This window comes from Ambystoma mexicanum, chromosome 13 (genome assembly GCF_040938575.1).
Source record: "Ambystoma mexicanum isolate Mex_15411 chromosome 13, UKY_AmexF1_1, whole genome shotgun sequence".
Taxonomy (NCBI): domain Eukaryota; kingdom Metazoa; phylum Chordata; class Amphibia; order Caudata; family Ambystomatidae; genus Ambystoma; species Ambystoma mexicanum.
The window spans coordinates 534,556,291-534,579,425 of NC_090938.1; the positions used below are offsets into that span (position 1 = coordinate 534,556,291).

A 23,135-nucleotide genomic window follows, 5' to 3' on the forward strand; every position below is an offset into this window, starting at 1 on the left:
GAGCAGCAACACAGCAGAAGCTGAATGAAAATAAGCCATTCCTTTTATCACAGTCTGCAGTTTCTTTTTCTGAAAGGCTTCAGAGAAATACATTCTGTTTCAGAGGCTTTTATGTATGGCTTGCATGGTTTCTGTCAAGTAACCGCACCTTTGCATTGCCCTCTGCTCTAAATTTGTGTGTAAATGTACACAGGAAAATAATAAAGCTGTCGTATTTACAAGAAATTCATGCGTAATAACTCTAGTACGCACCTTATCTGGAGGCCTGATGCTAGGTATAGGTTGTTTGCCTAGTCGATGCTTGATAATATCAATGAAGTTATAGCGATGGTCCTGTAGAGACAGCTGAGGTATGGCATTATGTATCTGATTGATTTTTAGGTAGGAGGAGCATATGGCGTTGACTTGTTAGCCTTCGGTCCATGTGAATTTCACGTTTTTTATCGCAGCAGACATTTCCAGTCTCATTCTCATTTCTGCAGCCCACTGAAGCGGTGCATGCAGTCCATTATTGGTGTGTTGGCGTCCTTGAGTTACCTTTTGTAAAAGAAAATTAAGCTTCAACTGGTTATTGATCCTGCAGTTGTTAATCGCGCTAAGGCAACTAGTGGTGAGTTGTTTGTGTCAATGTCAATTGTCAGCTTGAAAATGGAGTATTGTCTGCATATTCGTAACAAGTTACCCCATTTTAAAATATTATTTTCATGCATGTCGCCATCTGTAGGGTTAAAAATTGAGTGGAACTAGAAGCTATTTCACTCCTGCCTTCAGCCTAGAAGAGCCTGATTAGCTTCATACTAACAGTTACCAGTAGCTACTTTTGTCTCCGTCGACCAACTGATGCCGAACAAACACACCTATGTGAATTTAACTCTCTGCATTTGTGTCAATTATAAAACAAATTAGGACGCAATCTCATTGACATTTAAAGCATAAGGGGTCATTAATAATGGACATATAATTTTGTATCTTATGTGGAAGTTAGATTATGTACTAGCTCCTCTTCTCACAGTTGAAGCTCCTGGTCAGGTATCAGGTAATATTATCCCCACCAAAAATATCGCTGTACATATGGTCGTCGGGAACGCCATAGGCAATATTTTTGGTGGGGATAATTTATGGGGTAAATGGATGGGGAGGTTGCGGGGTTGTCCCCCGCTCCCTTTTAAAATATATGGGGCTTGCAGGGGTGTCCCCCGCAGGTTCCATGGGGTAATATCGACGCAAAAATATGGCGAAATTTTTGTATGGCGATATTTTTGCGGCGATATTATCACATATGGAACCCCTGGTCACTAGTTCATGCTTTCAGCTCCTGCTAATCTAATCAGAATTTCAATCCCTGCATCTGTATGTTCAAAAGGAAAAGTGAGCGAGTTTTCGTTCTGGGAAGCCGGCTTTGATGGTTGGTGTTCTTAAGGTGAAAGGCGGTAGATGGAACCGAACCTAAACAACCTATCTGTGATAGAAGAATTATTTCCCATTGTTGTGCTTTGTTTTGAATTCCTGATTCTCTCGTTTCATTAAGGTTGTGTGCTGATGCTGTTGAAAGCTGATTATACATCGGTTCTATGACATATTTCTGTATATTGAAGGCCGAACACCAAAAAATATGTGGATTTATTTTGTTTGTTTTCCGGCCGATTTTTTTTTTTTAATTATTATTATTATTTTTTTTTTTGCAGCCTTCAATATGCAGAAATATGACACTTTTATGGCCTCCCCATATCAGTTCCCCCTCCAGCGCTAGCAGGATTTCTTGAAAATCAGAGGCGGGTCACCCCTGAACTCTCCTTTCCACCCCCACTGTGTCTTTTTCCCCCACACAAAACCTTCCTCTTCTACCCACCCCCACCATGGACACAGTCTCTCACACCCACCCCCACCATGGACACAGTCTCTCACACCCACACACTTAGATTAGCCCACTTGGTGTCCCTCCCTTGCCAGCCACAACCATTACTCTCACACACTTAATGGATCACCAGCAACTTCCCTCTTTCGGCCCTGCCGTGCTTATCAGCCCCTTCGCAGACTCTATGTCGCGGGACACAGCAGTTCGATTTAGAAAGACCACTAAGTGGTCTCTGAGCAGTCTTTGTAAATTAGTATTTTTCTTAATAATCGATTTTCACTTAGTACCAATATTTCCAGCCGTCGTTCTGCTTATTGTCTGCTGTTATTTTTAGGTCGTCCCAGAAGGACGAAATTACAGATTCTATTTTTCTAGTTGATCTAAATCCTATCCGAGATTGATCCATTATTCATTTTGATTTCACATGTCGAATATGTGTTTGTATATGTGGCTTTTCAGGATTTGGGCTGGGTATGGTAAATTTGATACATGCCTGTAGTTAGTTTTGGTCGTCTGCTCCTCCTGCAGTATTCTTCAGGATGTGGGCAGCTGAAAAACCCTTTTGTACTAGTCTGGTTTCCAACAATCAGGTTCGTCATTTTTGCTGAGTAAGCATTTGAAAACATCCGGTGGGCAGGGGTCACTGGATGATCTGGCCTTATTACTCTTTTACTAGTTTGAGAAAGTGTCAGGACTTGCCCACCCGGGAATGAGCCGTCCTATTGGGACCTAAGAACATAATAAAACCTTTCCCACCACAGACCCACAGAGCGAAAAAATAAACCCCTCAGTTTGCATTGTGTTTCTGGGGCGTCCAGAAGGGCATAGAAGCCCAGGCCTCCACAGCACCATCTATAGCTGCAGCGACATCCCAAAAGATGGCCGCCGCAGACTCGCCTGACCCCGCAGGCACACGACTAGCCAAGCAAGAGCTATGCGATTGGCTACCAGTTCCAATAATACCATTGGATCATCCAAGCCGGAAGGCGAAGCCAACTGTCCCCAAAGGCCAAACCATAAGGCCACTGACTCTCTCAGCAGCTCTCTGCTGCTCGCTGCGTTGTCCTCACATATACGCCTTTCAAGTGGAGTCACAACAACAGGATACAATCATACAGGCTGCACTGCACAAGTATCAAGAGCATCAGATGGACGGGAAGGCTTATCCCTCTACAAACACTCCTAATGCCCTCTAGAATAAGTCTACATACACAACGCCTCCTAAACCTGCCCGCGTAATCCCCCTTGTCACTGCATCATGCATCCCCTTACCCGCCCCCACACTTTCTCCTACCTTGTGTAATTGCACTTGCAGCAAAGCCTTGCAAAATAATCCAGGCGCGCAAGCTAGATGCTAATCATTCTCTGACTCCTGCAGCGCTTGCTGTGCATGCAAGCATTTATGCTAGGCAGCTTACTAGCGGAATCTCAGAACAATCCCGATATCAGAGAACTCACCATGCGCCAAAAGATTCTTTAATAAGGAAACCGTGTATCAGACATGTATCCCCTCGACACGTGTGCGAAACAGCAATCTCAACTTAACTACCTCTCTCCCCTCCATCCTCTATACGGGCTGCCTCCTCTAACTTGAGCCCACACTAATAGGACTTTACCACCCCAGTAACCGTCCCTGTGCGGCCTTTGTGTTATAATCCCAAGCCCTTGTCATCAAACCTACTGACAACCAAGATCAACAGCATCACCAAGTAGAACTTCAATGTGTCCCAACATAAAGCACCAGCACTTTTCTCCTACGCAGTCTGGAAACCTTCCTTGGTGGTCTGATTCACTTGCCCTGCCTCCAGCAAGAACTTCACCAGCTCGGTATCAAACTCACTTGCACCCATACCAGTGAGTGTACACCAACATCACCACCTTTGATCGTCGACCCACCACACTTCGGTAATCTCACCCCAACTTTGCTTAATCCAAATTATCCACTACCACCATGTGTGAGACACTTAGCCTCTTGCTGCTTGCTACTGCTTCTAGATCCTATAACCCTCATTTAACGAAGATCAACCCAGCCAGTATGTATAGCAATTTCCCTGTAACCGACTGTGATACTGCCTTAAAGCCTGTCATCCATACTGCAGACACTGCCACCTATACTGCCATCCAGGCCTTTGCAGCAGACCCCCGTACCAACCTTGCTACTGCTACAAATGCTGATTTATTCTCCATTGTCGCAGATGTGAATATGTGCTTCAATGCCCTTGCCACCGATACTCATACTTCCGCACCTCCTACACACTTTGCTACCGTTACAAATGTTCATTTATGCTCCAATGTCGCAAATGTGAAGATGTGCCCTTGCTACTTCTACTTGCACACCCACACCCCCCCTACTTACCCTGATACCACTACTATTGCTGACATATGCCCTAACACCACCGCACCCAATACTGCTATGCCTGCAGTGGTTACTCACTATGTAACGACAAAAAATGATGTGCTCTACTGCCACTACGAGAAACACAGCTCCACCTCTCACACACTGTCTTTGTCACTAATACTATGAGGTGCCCTATTGCTCCCCTCACCACTGCCACTATTACTGTCTCGCCTGAAGTTGTATCCCCTAGCCCCTTTGCCACTACCACATACGGTGATATGCTCACTATGGCTCCTGCCACCAAAATCGATATATGTGCAGTTGTCCCTCCGATCTATCACAACACCACCCCCATTGAGAACAGTCGGCCCACCTATGCCACCACCCATACTACCTCGCCATACACATCCCCTCTCACCTCCAATATATATCCATTTACTACGCACTCAGATGGCATCCCAACCAGCATAGGCACCGCCCCTTACGCTGCAATTTCGTTCAAGGTATACCCTCTGAACAAAACCTTAGCAGCCTCTAATATCCTCACCAATTCCTCTGCCCCCATTACTTTGGCCTTGCCCAAAACAGTTCAAGGGATTAACAACCCCTCCAAACCAGCTCTCAACCTTTCCTTGATCAACGCACACTCACTTTCTGCCCATGCACTTGACATCCACGACCTTCTATCAGCCAACAATCTAGATGCCCTGGCTGTCACAGAAACATGGCTACACGCAGCCTCAGGCCTAGCCCTCTCCTTGGCCATCCCTCCAGGATACACCATCTTTGGGAGTGACATACCTAACGCCAGAGGAGGTGGAAACACCTTCATAGCTAAAGACCATATACACATTAGACAACTCCACACCTCTCAACGAACCCTGCAACATCCTATCTCTAAAATTGACCATCACCACTGCCAAAACCATTACAACTCGTGTTGTCTATCACCGACCGGGCGTCAATTCCTTTGGGGAAGACCTCATCCAGACATTAGGCCACAACCTAAAGCTATCCTCACAAGTGATCCTCCCAGGTGATTTCAATCTTGGCCTTAATGACCATACCGACCTACACCCCACCTCACTCGCCAATTCACTATCCACCCTAGGCTTCTGTCAATGCATCAGCGACCCTACACACACTAAAGGGCGTGCCCTCGGCTGGCTAGCTGACCTCAATTGCAACATCTCTCTTTAGTCTAACACTCCTTGTCCATGGTCGGACCATCACATCATTGCCCTCTCAATCCCTCTTGATGTGCCCTCCAAACGGTTACTGTCGTCATTGGCTCACAGCTCCAGGAAACTCACCAAGGAGAATCTCCTACCTTTTCTTGTCGCCCTGAATCGCTGAATGCATCGGATCCACAAATCCTTGCTGATCTCTAAAGCACTAACCACTGCTGTCGACTCTATTGCCTCCCCCCCAAAAAAAGCAAAGTCTGTTAACCACGCTAACTCTTGGTACACACAGGAGCTTGCAACCTCAGGAGTAAAAAAAGAGCTGCGGAATCTAGCTGGAAAACACCCCCACCGATTCCGTCAAGCAGAAATTCATCTGCCTGTCTAAACAATACAAACAAGCCATCATTACGGCCAAAGCCTCCACCTTCAGCACCGGCCAAAAGCCAAAGCCAAAGCTAACTCAGACACAAGAGAATATTCACCATCATCCGAGAGCTGGAAGCTCCAGTCCCTCAAGTCTCCACTGAGAACAAAGACTCTGCCTGGTTCACTAGCATACAGAACGCTATGCTGCAAAAAATTGGCATTTTGCAGAGACAAATACTCTCCAAACAAACCTTAAACACACCTGCCAGGACACCCTAGCCAACTACCCCACTACGTTCAACACATCCGACACACCTCTGTTCAGCTTCAGTAAACTATCCACTCAGGATAGCTTGCATATCCTAAAAAGTCTCAAACCGCTGAGATGCAAAGGAGATGTCTGCCCTGCCTCCCTGTCACGATCTGCAAACGGGTGTTATCCACCACGTTGCATGTTTGCTGGGTCTGCACAGTGGCTGCGTACCTTGCGGTTACCATGGCACCTTATGCAGCACCAGGCATACATAGGCAGGCCCTTTGGTATCCCGTTGCCCGTGCAACGACGTCGGACGAAATGACACGTGACAGCATCTGAAGCCTGTTTCTGCTTCGTTCGTCCTCACTGTGGCGCTTCTGATTGAAGTTGCTTCAATACCATTCTGTCTGCACTGAAGACTTTGTTTTGCTTCCTGTTACCGACCTGGAATTGTTTCACAGATTGCCCCTACTCGCTCCTCTGGTTTTGCTGAACATTACTCCACCTGACTTTGGAACGCTTAAAGGATTGTCGTTTGCCTACTCTCTGCTTGCTTCGTAGAAATCCGGCTCCTCGACCTCAGAACGCTAAACGGATTGCCGCTACCTGCCTCATACTTGCCTACGGTGAGTTCTTGTCCCCCCACCTTGAGTCTACTCGGAATCCTTCTGCTGTCTGTATCCTAGGCTGTCCCCGCAATCTGTATCCTTTGCTGTCAGTCTCTGCATTTGCTAATTACAGAGCATTCTAAGGACTGTTCCCACCTGTTCTCATTTCCTTGTCTTCACTGACATACTCCGGGTGTTTAATGGTGCAAGAGTCCCAACTAGACTATTCTTGGGACACTTTACACTAAAGAACTCCGATTGGACTGTACTGGGATATTCTAGAATTCACCCCTTGTGGATTTGGATGATATGCAGTATTCCACCATCAAGGATTGTTTTCCCCTGAACTTTAGTGCGTCCTCCTTTAGTTCGGGATAGGTCCTACTAACACACTAACCTTATCCCATTCATTCCTACCTCCGGTGCTGGGTCCCTCGCTCATCTGCAAGATCCTGATCTATTCCTTGACCTGTACACGTCTGGAATTGGAGTTTGTTTATCTAAGGTTAGCGTTATCTCAGCTTTCCTTTTGTTCTGCCCTTCCTACTTTCCTTGCTTGACATATACTCTTTCTCTTTCTTTCCAGCCTGGCGTGTACTGACAGTACCTTGCTCTTTCATTTGAGCCGTTGTGGTACCCGTATATCCTACATGTAGCATGGTATCTCAAAGGAAAGATCACCCTCTATTCAGGAGACCCTTCTTGCGTTCCAGTCGTGTTCTGGCTGCATCAGTCGGATCTCAGATGGCCTGACCAATTGTACGTGAGTACGACACTCCCTCATCAAAGATTGCGCTGGCCCTGATCATCACGGAATTCATCAATGCCTCTTTCACAACAGGCATTGTTCATCTAGTCTTAAAGAAGCTTTGGTTCTACCTCTAACACTCCCTCGATTCAACCCTACCCATTATCTACAGGTCCATCACCACACTTCCGATTTCTACTGACAATGCTCGATTGACCAGCCTATGTACAGATCCAACACCATCTAGAGTCAAACCACATCCTAGGTGTTCATCACTCAGGGTTCCGTCCAGGTCACGGCACAGAGTCAGCACTCCTAGACCTCGAGAACCAGATGGATGAAATCAGGGATGAGGGAAAGCCTGCTAGACCGGTCTGCGGCGTTCGATTTAGTCGACCACAACGTATTATGCCATCACATCACCTCCGCAGCTTTCTTCTCCTCAGAAGCAGCATCATAGATAACATCCTTCCTAGGAGGTAACGTTATGAAAGTATTCTCCAAGAATGCGTGTGCAGCGCCTGCTCCTATCACCTGTGGAGTCCCCCAAGGGTCATGTGTCTCACCAACACTCAACAACATCTTCATAAAGCCTCTTTTCGACCTCCTGGACTTACAGGGCATAGTGTACACCAACCATGCGGACGACACCCAAATCCTCCTACCACTCTCTGGCACTTACACTCATCACGTTGCCATGCTGAACTCCACATATGCCACCATCCAAGCCGTGGCCTTTGCCTTAATGACGAGAAGACAGAACTTCTCCTCGTAGGGTCCATCTATGTGCTGCAAAACTTGACTCCGAATACTCAACCTTCAACATTGATGGCACTAAAATGTTGGTTTTGCCTGCAGTGAAAACCTTAAGACTACCTAGACTCTACCCTCTCCTTTTCCCGTCAGGTAAACGCAATCTCTTCCTCGGCAGCATACTCCACCAAACTCCTCAACACTGCAAGACCCTACCTCTCATTAGACAGCTACCTAACAATCGTCTGAGCGGTAGTAGATGCAAGGTTAGACTACTGCAATGCCCTCTTGCTGGCAAATCCACCCGCAAACGTACAAAAACTTCAAACTATTCAAAACAATGCCCTACATGCTGCCCTAAACCTACCCAGGTCAGAACACATATTCACCGCCCAAAAAGCAATACACTGGCTTCCTATCCGCCAAAGAGTCCTATTTAAGACACATACCATCACCCACAGGTGCATCTCAAAATCAGCCCCTCTGTACTTGTCCCAGAAAATTGTTATGCACCGAACTAACAGGCCTACTAGAATGCCCTACACTAAGACAGGTGCAAACCAAATTCAAGTGCGCCAGCGTTCGAGGTTCCAGCTTTCCAGTAATTGCAGCAAAACAATGGAACTCTCTCCCACCAGCACTGAGAGCGGAAGGATCTTACTGGGCCTTTCGCAAAGCACTCAAAACCTGTCTGTTTGCATAACCCCCATCATGTTCTTAAGACACCCCACCAAACCCATGCAACTCTCTGATATATGTAATCCTGCCACTAAACACTCTTTTCTATGTAACACATTGTATTTTTATGTAACGTTACCTCTGATTTATGCAACATTTTACTCTGTTTATAATGTTAACACATGTAAACCTTATGGTCCTGAACTAGTACCTTACCTGCCCACAGGCTTCATGGAACTGGTTTCCACAAGTGCCCTGATGCCTGAGGGTTTGTGTGCTCTATACAAATGCACACATAAATAAATAAGTACTTATTGTGAACGGTCAGAAGGCCGCCTTGGCTTTCCAGGAGGCTGAAAAGAAAGGAACATCAATTAATAGTGTTCAAGAGTACAGATTCTACCCACCCTTGCCCAGAGATTTAGCTTACTTGACCAAGAGGTAGAGAGGGTATGTGACTGGAGTGGAACACCAGAAGGTTCGGAAATCTAACCCCTATGGAGCGAGGAGGAACTACAGGGAAAGGCTACTGGAGAGAATGCATGGTTTCTTTCAAAATCAATCCAGGGAAAAACAGTTCCAAAATAATACACCCAAAGGGAAAATCCAAATCTGCCAAAAAAAACAGCCACAGCTCATCTGAGCAACCATAATCCAGTCAAAAAGGGTTCAAAATCTCAATCCATGATATAGAATCCAGAGGTCCAGAGATCCAGGTAATCAAAGAAGCTTCGATAACAGAAACGGCACTCAGTGTAGAACAGCTGAGAAGTGCTGTTATCCTGTTTTCTGCCGCTTGTGAAGTGCCTTAGGTTTGTGGGCTGCTGCATGCCACCGCGCCCCGCATCATATGACCATGTGATGGTCTGTGTGCCGAGATGCGTTAGTCAGACCGGCACTTGGGCGATCTTGGGAATCGTAGTTCTCCAGCATGGGGTCTGGCATGGATTCACATGCTTATGAATATTCCCCGTCAGGCTGGGAATCCTTGGTAAAAGAAAAAACAGTTTCACTTTCACTTACAAACACCTATAAACCAATCCCTGAGCTCTGTCTCATACTGCCCCCAGCGAATGACTGCACTCTCCCTAAGCCCCTCCTCTGGCAGCCATCTTCCGATTTTTAACGCACGTTCAAGTGTTGGGAGTCCTTTTATTTTGCACCGAGAGCTTTTCTACGTTTTCGTGCTTTTTTTCATTAAAAAGTTCCTATTTTTCTCAAATAGAGCCTGAGTGCTCTTTCGCTCGTTTGACCGGTAAGCAGGGATCCGTACGTCAGCGTCTTCACCGCCCCTCAAGAGCAAGAACTGTCAGAAGGCCATCAGGCCTACACTGCACGCCGGACCATGTCGTCGGAGAAGGACGGAGCTCTGCTCAGGCTGCGGATTGAGGAACATGTTTGTGGAAGACAAACACTCCCAGTGCCTCTGTCTTCATCCGGACCACAAGGCACAAGGAAGCGGATTGCGAAATTTGCCTGAGTTTCACCAAGCGCACCGTCAAGGATCGGCACAGTAGATTGGCGGCATGGCTCAATGCCAAGGCCTCTACCCCCTGTGGCAAGCAGGGGCATGCCTCACCCAGGACCGCTGGTCCGAGGAGCGGGTGCCATCCGTGGGGACCCAAGACAAGGCAAAGCACCACAAGTCTGTTTCCGTCAGGCGTGCCGCGCAAGCGGGTCACACAACAAACTGGGCGCACTCCTCTTCACCGTCTCCCTCCATCTCCGGGAGGCTTCGGACAAACCGGTGAAGAAAACACTGTAGAAGAGGATGCGGTCTCTCAGCCCGAGACCGACCCCTCAGGACGCAAAATGATGGGAGTGGGGGGGCGTGGAAGCCTCTACCGTGCTCCAGGGGACAGATATTTCTTCTTCGGACGAAGAGGACATGGTGTCCGTTCACACAGTCTCGGAGGATGTGGGGAACAACAACGGCGGAAACGGAAAGGAGGACGATGACAGCGCCTGGCGCTGATGAGGAATCCAGCTTCAGCCCCGCCGAAGAGACGGGCTGGAAAAGAAATACCAGGTCCTGGAGTCTGCACCCAGGTGCCCGTGTTCGCAGCCCTCCCCGGATTCGGTGGTCTCGGTGGCTGTCGGCCTCCGTTCCCCCCGGACAGCAAGGGGAAGAAGTTGGACGCCATAGGTAGAAAGTTGATCTACTCGGCGGCGACAACGTTCAAGGCAGCGAATGCTGTTGCGATCCTGGCTAGATACGACAGGGAGCTGTGGTACAAGATGGCCCAGCTTCTGGACTTTCTCCCCGACGATAAACGGTAAAGGTGCTTGAAATCCTCCAGAAGGACGAGGTGGCATCGGACCATGCCATCACTGTGGCCCTGGACATCGCGGATACGGGGTTCTGGCAGATGGGGAACGGTGTCTGCCTCCGTTGTCGTCACTGGTTGAAAGCCATCAATTTTCAGCAGGAAGTTCAGACGAGGGTCCTGGACATGCCTTTTGACAGAGACAACCTGTTTGGAAATGCCGTCGACGAGTCGTTGCAGGCTATCAAGACTGACACAGAGACGGCCCGTGCCCTAGTTACGCTTCAGCAGCATCAGCCTTCCTTTCGTGCCTCAAGAAGAAAATCTACCAGATCATCGAAGGGTTTCTGCAGGGGATCATCCTCGTACCTCCAGCCCTTCTGTTCTATGACCCAGGAAGCCTACAGGGGTCGTTCCAAGGCTTTCGGAGGTGGCTGCCGTCGACCCTCCCAAGTCGGCATGCAGCCCTCGAAGCAGGATTGGACCTGTCGGGGCCCCCACCCATGCACCCCAGTGGGAGGCGGGCTGGCGGGCTTCATCAGCGAGTGGGAAAAGATCTCCACCGACCCATGGGTGCTGGACGCTCTCACACACGGACACACACTAGAATGTCAACAGAAGTGTCTGCAGATGCCACCGGTGGCCTGGCAGGAGCAGCACATCCCTCAGCTCCTGCAGGAAGGACGGGCCTTGCTAAGAAAAGGGCCAGTAGAGCTGGTTCCAAAGCGACTCTGAGGCTCCGGAGTCTACTCCAGATACTTCTTGGTAAAAAAGACCGGGGGCTGGAGGCCCATTATCAACCTGCGACATCTAAACAAGTACCTCCAACTGGACGAAGGAGACTTCCATACATCGCTGTATCCAGAGGACGCTTACTTCCACGCCCCACTCACGAGAAGCATCGGAAATTCCTGCGCTTCGTCGTACAGGGATAAAATTACCAATTCAAGGCCCTTCCCTTCGGACTGAAGTCGGCGCCCAGGGTGTTTACGAAGTGCCTGGCACCTGTGGCGGCCCATCTACATCTACAAGGGATACATGTGTACACGTACCTCGCCGATTAGCTCATCCGGGACAAGTCAAGGGAGATCGCCGTCGTACACACGGACAGGACCGCCCAGCTGCTGACGGGTCTGGGGTTCTCCGTGAACTCTCCAAAGTCCTGCTTAATTCCATCGTAGAATACACTGTTCTTGGGGTCCAGGCTCAACATGTTTTCCTGCCTGTTCTCGGAAGAGAGAATAGCAGCCATACTGGGCAAAGTGCAACCGGTCAAGTCGCTGCTCAGCAGGATGTCGTCTTGTATTTACCTGATCAAACTCTGCAGGTTGCGGGTGCGACCCATTCATGAATTCCTGGATTTTTGGTGGATCCAGGTGTCCGGAAGCTTCGCAGACAGGATTGCTCTCGACAAGGAGTTCCGTTGAGTGAGAAAGTGGTGGGGCATGCGCTCCAACATCTCTGGTAAAATAGATTTCCAGAGCCGCCCATTCCAGGAGACTGTCACCACGGACGCTTCCCTGGAGGGCTGGGGAGCCCCCACCAGACTTCTCCACGCCAGAGGCCTGTGGCGACCGGGGGAGAGGGATCTCCACATCAATGTCCTGAACTGCGAGCAGTGTTCTGGGCCCTCAAGTCGTTCCTTCCGTCCCTCAAGGGCAAGGTGGTGAGGGTCTTCATGGACAATACCACCACAATGTTCTACTTCCGGAAGCAGGGGGCACCAGATCCCCAGCGCTATACAGAGAGGCGCAGGACTTGTGGCACTGGGTACACACCCAGGTGATGTTCCTCATCCCTTTTCACCTGGCGGGAGTTGAGAACACCATCCCCGACTCCCTCAGCAGGGAACTACGCTCTTGCCATGAGTGGGAGCTTCAACAGGATCAATTGGACAGCCTCTTCCTCAGGTGCGGCAGCCCCCAGATCGACTTGTTTGCGATGGCAATGAACTCTGAAGGCCAGAGATTCACCAGCCGAGGAGCGTCAGGGACGCGTTCTCCTTCCCGTGGGAAGGCCTGTTCCTGTATGCGTTCCCTCTGTTGCTTCTCCTGCTGCAAGTCATCAATCAACTCAAACAGTAGCGGTGCATGATGATCCTCGTTAACCCGGCGTGGCCAAGGCAGATTTGGTACCCGGACCTTCTCAGCCTGTCAACATCACCTCCAGTCAAGCTACCAGTGGTTGCAGATCTGCTCACCAGGAAAGGAGGCCCAATCCTGCACCACGACCCAGGATCGCTGAACCTGAAGGCTTGGTTCCTGCAGCCTTCGAGTTCGGAGGGTACAAGCTGCCGGCGGACTGCAGGGAGGTCCTTGCTAGGGCCTGAGCATCGTCATCTCTTAAGTGCTACGGGCACAAGTGGAAATATTTCACAAGATGGTGCCGGACGCAGAAAATCAATCCTCTTGAGGATCATGGCCCCACAGATTTTTTGTTCTTGTTGTACTTGGCCAAGGTGGGGATGGTGACGCCTCCATCAAGGTGCATCTGGCGGCTATATCCCGCTATACCAGGACTCCAGGACATACTTCTCTTTGGTCCCACCATCTAGTCAAGGAGTTCCTCTAACGACTGTTCAGATCATTCCCGCCGGTGAAGGATCCTGTCCTGGCATGGGAACTCAACGTGGTGCTGACGAGGCTCATGGGGGCTCCCTTCGAGCCTATGTATCAGGTACCTCTGAAGTTCCTTTCTTGGAAAACAGCTTTTCTCGTGGCCATCACCTCTGCCAGGAGGGTAGGGGAGATCCAGGCCCTGTCCTGCAAGCAGCCTTACCTGACTTTTCATGACACAAGTGTGGTGCTGCGGATGCACCCCTCCTTTATGCCAAAGGTTCCGTCGGAGTTCCACCTCAACAAACCTTTGGTGTTGCCAGTATTTTTTCCAGCACCTTTGTCGCCGGCTGAAAGGACTCTGCACTCACGGGATGTGGCGTGTGCTCTGAAGTTCTGTGTGGCACCCACAAGTAGTTTCCAAAAGACGTCACAACTTTTTGTGAGCTTTGGTCTTTTGAATCGTGGGAAAGTTTTGTCCAAGGCTTCCATTTCCAGTTGTCTCTCCGGCTGTGTCAGGCACTGTCACCCGTTGGCAAACCAACCGCTGGCCGGCCGTCCGAGAGCCCATTCCACCATAGCGATCGCTGCGACAACAACGTTCCTATCTGGTGTGCCACTGCTGGACATCTGCAGGCCAGCTACGTGGAGGTCTACGCACAACTTTACAAGATTCTACTGCATCGACGGGGATTCCAGAGGAGTCCAGGGTCGGCCAAGCAGTGCTACGCAACCTGTTTGCTTGAAGGTTCCGGAGGTAAGAGTCATTGCTTCTGGTGAGCCTTGCGACCTCCCGTGGTTGTGTATTTATGTACTGCTGTGTATTCTTTATTCATTAGCATGTGAATCCATGCCAGACCCCATGCTAGAGAAGGAACAAGTTACTTACCTGTAACTGTTGTTGTTTAGCATGGGTCTGGCATGGATTCACATGTGCACCCTCCATCCTGCCCCTCTGCGGCTCTTCTTGGTCTAAATCTAAATCTAAAGATGGCTGCCAGGGGAGGGGCTTAGGGAGACGGCAGTCATTGGCTGGGGGCAGTATGACCCAGAGTTCAGTGATGGAGAAAGACAGTTTGTAAGTGAAAGTGAAACTGTTTTTTTTTTTACCGAGGATTCACCGCCCGATGACGGGGGAATATTCATGAGCATGTGAATCCATACCAGACGCATGCTGGAGAACAACAGTTAAAGGTAAGTAACTAGTTCCTTCCCTCCACTCAATCGCATTTCCGAGACGCCAGGGAAACGACCATGAATCGCGTATGTTCTTGCAGAAAGGTTTCTCTGGTAATTGGTCAGAAATGACTGTTGGTGATGTTGGACTTTCTGGATCAGGAAGTTGCTAGTTGTATTTGTGTTAATATTGTTGGATGTTGTTGATTCTGTTCCTGAAATGGTCTGAGATGTTGTGTCTGGGGGTTTTTATTTTTTTTTAAATGTTTACGATTTTGAAAATGTCCTTCTGTTGGTTGGCAGCTGTTCTGGATTCTTTCAGTGTAGTGAAATGTCTTGCCCTGTAACACACCCACTTTGTACAGACAAATTTACTGTTGGTTTTTGTCATTGTCCATCTGTTTGTAGGGTTTTCTCCAGGCTTTCTGTAACTTAACTTTCGATTTAGTTTTCTTAAGTATTCAGATTTGCGACAAGATTGGTCATCCCGCTTCTTTTGTGCGTGATGCATGACCAGTTTGAGGGGCGTTGGCAGAGCCAGGCTTTTTGTCATCCAGTTAGAGAGTTAAAGGGGTAGTTCGGTCCGAAATGTTATTGGCCCAATCGATCAGGCATGTATTTTAGATCATACATAGATGGTTCTTAAAAATGCAACTTACCCCAATTTTTCTCACTTTAACACATGCGAAAACAACGTGTCGGGAATCGCCATGTTGTGCTAATTTTATCTGTTGATCCATCGCCTTAAAGTGCCCTCACGGCACTAATTCAGATCACCCGCCCCTAACACTGACATCACTAGACTCTCAAGATGAGCTCCACCTATTTTAATGACATTAGTGGGCATTGTAGCCAAACGTACCCTGTCATCACCAACGTCATAACATTATCTAACACAGAACTAGGAGTATAAACACACACATGCACAACAAACACAAAACTTTTGTTTCTTTTAACAAAAAAGATGAAAAAGTTTATTTTGAAGAAAACCGCAATTGCCGGGACGGTAACTGGTACTTTTAATTTTGACATAACTCTGGCAAGTGGTAATCAAGTCCACTAAAACATTGTGACGATCCATGCCCCTAACCCCCTCAGGTATAACAACCCCCTGGCAACAGTGGGACTACAGCCCTTAACAGTGGCCCCAAGGGCCTTTAAACACCATCATAAGAACACATGGAGTCAGTCCTGGTGCTTCTGGCGCAAGGCTCATTATCAGGAATAGGGCAAGTACCAGTTTTGGACCTCAATCCAGCATGGAGGCCTGTAACACAGCTCAGTTCTTAGAACTGAACTATGCAGACCAGTGTTTTGGGTGTGGTTGGGCCTTCAGGTGTGGCTGTCTATATAAGCCACGGCCAAACTGGAATACATGCTTCGTGTTATTCTGCACTCCTGCAGCGTAACACTCACCGTGTCCAGCTCCTGCTTACCTGCTTGTCTCTGGCCCGATCCTGAAGCCATCGATCCGGATGCCATCACCGACCTGGAAGAACAAAAACAGCATCAATAACCACACTTACCTGAATAAGCAGTGGATCCCGAATCCATCCTGCACTTCAGTTGCCTCGCCCGTCTCGCCGGATCTCACCGCAACCTGAAAAGGTGAAGAAACAAGGACAGCATTATTAACAGCACTTACCTGGGTAAACAGCGGATCCAGAAATCATTCCGCGCTTGGCTCGCTCACCACTCCGGATCATCACTGCAACCTGAATGAAGTAAGAGGAACAGAATACAGGTTAGCAACTCTTGCAATAATTCCAAAATAAACAGCGCCGCGCTCTGGCCATCAACACTTACCCGTAGTCTTTGCCGTCCGGCGCTTCAAGCTCATTTTCATCCGGTGCATAGTCAAAGACTCTAAACGCAACCATCCCTGCGGAAGCAAAAAGACATTATTAGAGGAATAGCATAGTAGAGAAAGGCAACATTGAAAAGAAGGACAAAATGAAGGAAGGAGAAAGAGACGGATTAGAAACTGAAAGACACTATAACTCACCTGAAGACAGCAAGAAGAGTCGGAGTCACAGCCGGTCTGGACCCGACACAAGTACGCCCGGACCAGTGAAGAAACTAGGTCCAATGGAACGCCGGCACCCACAACGCGCCCCTGAACAGAGAAGCAGGACGGAGAGTTCTACGCATAAAAACCTAAGGTGCTACCCACCGCTCGGCACATAACGAAGCCGAGAAGGTCTGGGATAGCGCACAACCACCCGTCCAGCATCGTGTGATGCCCCCATGGATACCAGATGAGCGTAACGGAACGCAAAGCCTCAGTTAATCATCCACCTGGGTATCATTGAAACGTCAGACTGACCAGGTAGCCCAGTTACTGGGGGAATTACAGGCCGAGGTGCACTCCACCCGGCAAGAAACCAACGCCCTTAGGAGGGAGTTGATTGTCACCAAGGATCACACTGATGAGTTAGCCAGACAATTACTCCAAACACAGGCTGGGCAAGCCCCGTTGCCAGGAAGTGTTCCGTCGGTTCCAGCCACATCCATCAATTCAGTGCAGGTGGCCCTCCCTGGGGCAGTTCCCCTGGCCCCACCAGAACGTTTTACTGGGGACCCAAAAAGAAATGCAGTGTTCATGAACAAGTGCCGCCTCCATTTTCTTTGTAGGCCGGAGCCTTTCCTAACTATCAGTCACGAGTTGCCTTCGTACTGTCATACCTGGGTGGCAGTGCCGCGGATTGGTCAGTACCGTAAGTGAGCCAGGATGAGCCACTCCTGCGGGATTTCAGTGGGTTTCAACAGGAAATTAAGAAGCTATTCACCCGACACACCCAGGACCAAGCCCTGGATAATGAACTCCTGTCTCTCCGCCAAGGCAGCCAAGATTTGCTAACATATATCGTTACTTTTAACAGACTCATCGTTGAAACTGGGTGGCCTGAGGAGTAACGAACCACATTGTTCCATTGAGATCCACGGGGGGAACTGAAGGACGTTCTAACCCAGGTGGTAAATCCGCCAAAGGACTGTGCAGAGTTAATCAACCTGGTTGTGAGCTAGACCACAGGCTGCAAGATCGAAGAACAGACCGAGCCAGAACGGACAATCGTGCTGTGTATGTACACCCAAAGGAGAACATTTCACACTCATCAGAAAACTCTTCTGAACCGATGCAAATAGGGGGCGGGGTACGGAGTCCATTAACAAAGGTCGAAAGAGACAAAAGGAGGCCACAGCAATTATGCCTGTACTGTGGGAAATCGGGTCACTTCCTCAGAAAGTCCGGTGAAACCCCCAAGGAGAACAGTTGGAGCTACAGATAAAGAGGGAGGAGAACGAGAGTCGGAAAACTTCCAGGCCCGGCAAGCGTAGAGGTCTGTTTGTCGAGCAAAAGGAAGGAGCCACAGAACCTTGCCCTGCCTGTGATTTTGATCAGTCACCAACAACCGTCTCGGATGTATGCTTTGGAGGCATACATAGACAGCGGAGCCGTTGGTAACTATATAGACCAAAACCTGGCAACAAGGATGGGCCTTCCCCTCTGTCAGAAAACGACAACTGAGAAGGTCACCACTGTCGACAGCACCGAGATAGCTTCTGGTCCTGTGACAAAACGCACAGCGGAATTGACCCTTCTGTGTCAAGATGGACATCGGGAAGCACTTACCTTCGACCTTATTGAGGCCCCTCAGTTCCGGGTGATTCGAGGGATGCTGTGGTTGGTGGCCCATAATCCCAACATCGAGGGGCGTGCGAAAAATCTGGCCTTCTCCAACCAGTGTGCTCACACGTGCTACCAAGTGGAAATGTCGTCGAATTCAAAGACACCTGTCCAAGGTAAAGAGGCGGTGGTACTAGGTGTAACGAATACGCTACCAAGTGAATACCAAGAATTTCAAGATGTTTTCCAAAAAGAACAGGCCAATACCCTACCCCCTCACAGGCTGTATGACTACCAGATCGGCCTCGTACCTGTTGCGCAAATCCCATATAGTCGGATTTATGCACTCACCGAACCTGAAAATCTCCATCTGAAATCCTATCTGGACCAATACCTGGCAAACGGTTTTATCCGTCCGTCTAAGTCCCTGGCAGCCTTACCCCTCTTCTTCGTACCCAAGAAGGAGGGGGACTTGAGAACGTGCATCGACTACCGAGCATTAAATCAAGTAACAATAAAAAACACTATCCTCTACCCCTTATGGCTTATGCCGGTCAAGTGGCACAGAGCGAGTAGAGCGCTCGCTTTGATATCGCTGCAGAGTCTGCTAACGCAGGTTCGAATCCCGGCGGGGCCAAACTCAGCCTTTCATCCTTCCGAGGTCGATAAATGAGCACCACACACCGTGGGTAATAATAAGCAGCGCTCAGATACCTGAGGGTTTGTAGCGCTATATAAATGCCAAATTATTATTATTATTATTATTATTATTATTATTATTATTATCCCAGAACTGCTGGACCAAGTCAAGGATGACCAAATTTACACCAATTTGGACCTCAGGGGGGGCATACCATCTTGTGCGTGTAAACAAAGGAGACGTATGAAAGACTGCCTTTCGTACCAAGTATGGACTGTACGAATATCAGGTGATGCCCTTTGGGCTTTGCAACGCTCCCACCGCGTTCCAGTACTTCATGAACGGCGTACTGCGGGAGCTGATCGATGTATGTTCCCTAGTTTACATTGACGACATCTTGGTGTACTCCTCTTCTAAGCAGGACCATGTCGGGCACGTTCGCTCCGTCCTTGGAAAATTCCGACAGCATCAGCTATACGCCGAACTTGAAAAATGCTCCTTCCATGTCACCGAAGTCGAGTTCCTTGGTTTTGTTCTCACTCCCAGAGGCGTCCAGAAGGATATGCATAAAGTGGATGCCATCCTTAACTGGCCATCACCGTCATCAGTCAAAGGTGTCCAGAGCATGCTCGACTTTGCAAATATTTATCGCAGATTTATCCCGGGTTTCTCTCAGATTGTACACCCGATTACTTCTTTATTACGTAAAAACAAACATTTCCAGTGGACAGAGGAGGCGGAAAAGGCCTTTCAGGAAATCGAGAAAGGGTTTACCTCAGCCCCGGTGCTGCGACACCCCGCCCAGATCTCCCTTATGTAGTGGAAACCGACGCCTCCAGCATGGCAGTGGGGGCTGTTCTTTCTCAAAGAGATCCCGAAACCGGCCAGTTACACCCCGTGGCCTTTTGGCCACGTAAGTTTTCTATACCTGAACTTAACTATGTGCTAACAGATCAGGAACTCCTGGCGATTAAAGCAGCCTTTAGGGCTTAGCGACATTATCTTTTAGGCACCAGACATACCATTGCGGTAATCCCTGATCATCGTAATCTGCAATACCTTAAGACGGCAAAGGCTCAATCATCCCGTCAACTCCGATGGACCTTATTCTTTGCAGAATATGATTACGTGATCACGTACCGACCTCGAGTCCAGAACGGAAAGGCAAATGCCCTGTCCCGCATGGGTATTGATGAGAACGCATATTCAACCCCAGAGCCTGTAGCCATTATTCCGGGTGAAAGACTACTAAGGTTTACAACAACATTATCTCTGGACGAACTCTAAGAAGGAATTCAGCTCCTAATGAACACAGAGGCTTTACAAGAATGGACCACTCAGAGTGAACATCACACAACAAAGGACCAACTCCCATATTTCAGATGACGTCTATATCTACCGAGTAAAGCGTTACAAGAACAAGTAATTTCCAGCTATCATGTCTCCCTGATAGGACATCCAGGAATTCCCAAGACCCTAGTTAAGGTGAAAAGGAGTTATTGGTGGGCGACCTGGCGAAAGGACATTACACAGTTTGTGCTGTCATGCGGCATTTGTGTACGGAACAAATCCCAGAAACAAAAACTTGCGGGCCTTCTTCAACCCTTGGAAATTCCGCCTGCACCTTGGCATACATGCTCCCTCGATTTCATCACGGATCTACCTCCCTAGCAAGGATTTAACACTATCTTGCTGGTAGTTGACCTATTCTCCAAAATGGCCCATTTAATTCCACTCAAGGGCCTACCAACCGCGTCCAGTTTGGCGAAGGTATTTTTTAGAGCAAATCGTACGATTACATGGTTTCCCTTCTGTCCTGATTTCAGACTGAGGTAGCCAGTTTGTGTCTAACTTCTGGAAGAAAAGTTGTGCAATTGCCCAAATAGATGTCCGTCTATCTACTATTCACCATCCCCAAACCGATGGCCAAACGGAGCAGACGAATCAGACACTGGAACAATACCTATGGTGCATGCTACATCAAGTTGAAGGAAGTTGGAAGGATGTGCTATGGATAGCCAAATATGCCTACAACAACTCGCTACACACCAGCACCGGACAGAGTCCATTTTATACCATGTATGGAAGGCATCCACGTACTTCCAAGTTGGATCCCCCCATGGCCTTGGAAATGCCTGCGATAAAAACCTTGCATACAACCATCACTCAAGCCTTCAAAAGGACAACAGAACACCTGGTGCAAGCTAAAGAAAGACAGAAAAGATTCTCTGACCAACATCGAAGGAAAGCCCCAGAATGCCAGGTCAGAGATGAAGTCTGGTTGCCATCTCGGCATGTGCCCATAAGAGGAACTCCGTCCCAGGTACCTAGGACCATATACTATCAAAGCCATTATAAACCCTGTGGCTGTAAAACTAGCCTTACCATCAAACATGCAGATCCTTCCCATATTCCATGTATCACTCCTAAAATCTGTTCAGCCTGGAACTCGGGTCAAGGCACCACCAAATCCGGTATTGGTTAACAGAGAACCCGAATTTGAAGTCCGAGACCTCCTGGATTCAAAACTCACCAGATCCAAGTTATTTTATTTAGTGCACTGGAAAGGATACGGCCCTCAGGACAGGACATGGGAACCTAGCGAGCACATCCATGCGCCACGTTTGGTAAGACGTTTTCATCGGAACCATACGGCCAAGCCAGGACCAGACGGAGGAAACACTGTGAGAGGGGCCTTAGGGGGGAATGCTGTCACGATCCATGCCCCTAACCCCCTCAGGTATAACAGCCCCCTGGCAACAGTGGGACTACAGCCTTTAACAGGGGCCCCAAGGGCCTTTAAACACCATTATAAGAACACATGGAGTCAGTCCTCGCGCCTCTGGCGCCAGGCTCGTTATCAGGAATAGGGCAAGTACCAGTTTTGGACCTAAATCCAACATGGAGGCCTGTAACACAGCTCAGTTCTTAGAACTGAACTATGCATACCAGTGTTTTGGGTGTGGTTGGGCCTTTAGGTGTGGCTGGCTATAAAAGCCACGCCCAAACTGGAATGCACGCTTTGCGTTATTCTGAACTCCTGCAGCGTAACGCTCACCGTGTCCAGCTCCTGCTTATCTGCTTGTCTCTGGCCCGATCCGGATGCATTTGTATTTTATTGAATTTATATAGCCCTTTACTCCAAAGTGCTTTACATAAGAACAGTGAATATACAGCAAGCATTAGATAACAAATGAACCGCAACCAGATAACAGCATAAAGAGCAACTTGCAGTAATGTAGCGGTGAGGAGGGTGTGGGAGGGGGGAGGTGAGCAAGAGAGTGGTAGGTGTAAGAGGAGGTAAGTACGGGGGAAAGAGCAGGAATGTGAGGGGGGAGAGCGGAGAAGGTGAGTCGAGTCAAACGGGGGAAGGGAGGAAGGGGATCGGAGGGATGGAGAGGGTAGGAAGAGGAGGAGTGAGAGGTAAGGGTAAACGGGAAGGGAGGAGGTAGGGAAAGGTGGGGTGTTGGGGAGGTGAGTGGAAGAGGTAAGATGCCATCACCGACCTGGAAGAACAAGAACAGCATAAATAACCACACTTACCTGAGTAAGCAGTGGATCCCGAATCCATCCTGCGCTTCATTTGCCTCACCCTTCTCGCCGGATCTCACCGCAACCTGCAAAGGTGAAGAAACAAGTACAGCATTATTAACAGCACTTACCTGGGTAAGCAGCAGATCGAGGAATCATTCTGCGCTTCGCTCGCTCACCACTCCGGTACATCACCGCAACCTGCACGAAGAAAGAGTAAGAGAATACAGGTTAGCAATTCTTGCAATAATTCCAAATTAAATAGCGCTGCGCTCCGCCCATCAACACTTACCCGTAGTCTTCGCCGTCCGGCACATCAAGCTCATTTTCATCCGGAGCATAGTCAAAGACTCTAACCGCAACCATTCCTGTGGAAATAAAAAGACATTATTAGAGGAATAGCATAGTGGAGAAAGGCCACATCGAAAAGAAGGACAAATGGAAGTGAGGAGAAAGACAGATTAGAAACTGAAAGACACTATAACTCACCTGAAGACAGCAAGAAGAGTCGGAGTCACAGCCGATCTGGACCCGACACGAGGGCCCACG

The 23,135-nt window shown here is 48.8% G+C and overlaps 1 protein-coding gene across 5 annotated transcripts in view; it reads left to right on the forward strand.

Moving 5' to 3' along the window:
* Positions 1–23,135, forward strand: part of GJC1 (gap junction protein gamma 1) — a 394,328-nt gene that overhangs the window by 209,115 nt on the left and 162,078 nt on the right. Inside the window, exon 2 of one of the 5 annotated variants that reach the window (XM_069634265.1) lies at positions 483–610. The exons of the other annotated variants lie outside the window; for them this stretch is intronic. The gene's annotated coding sequence lies outside the window, so the exon portion shown is untranslated. The remainder of the gene's footprint in view (positions 1–482; positions 611–23,135) is intronic. 5 annotated transcript variants of the gene reach the window in all.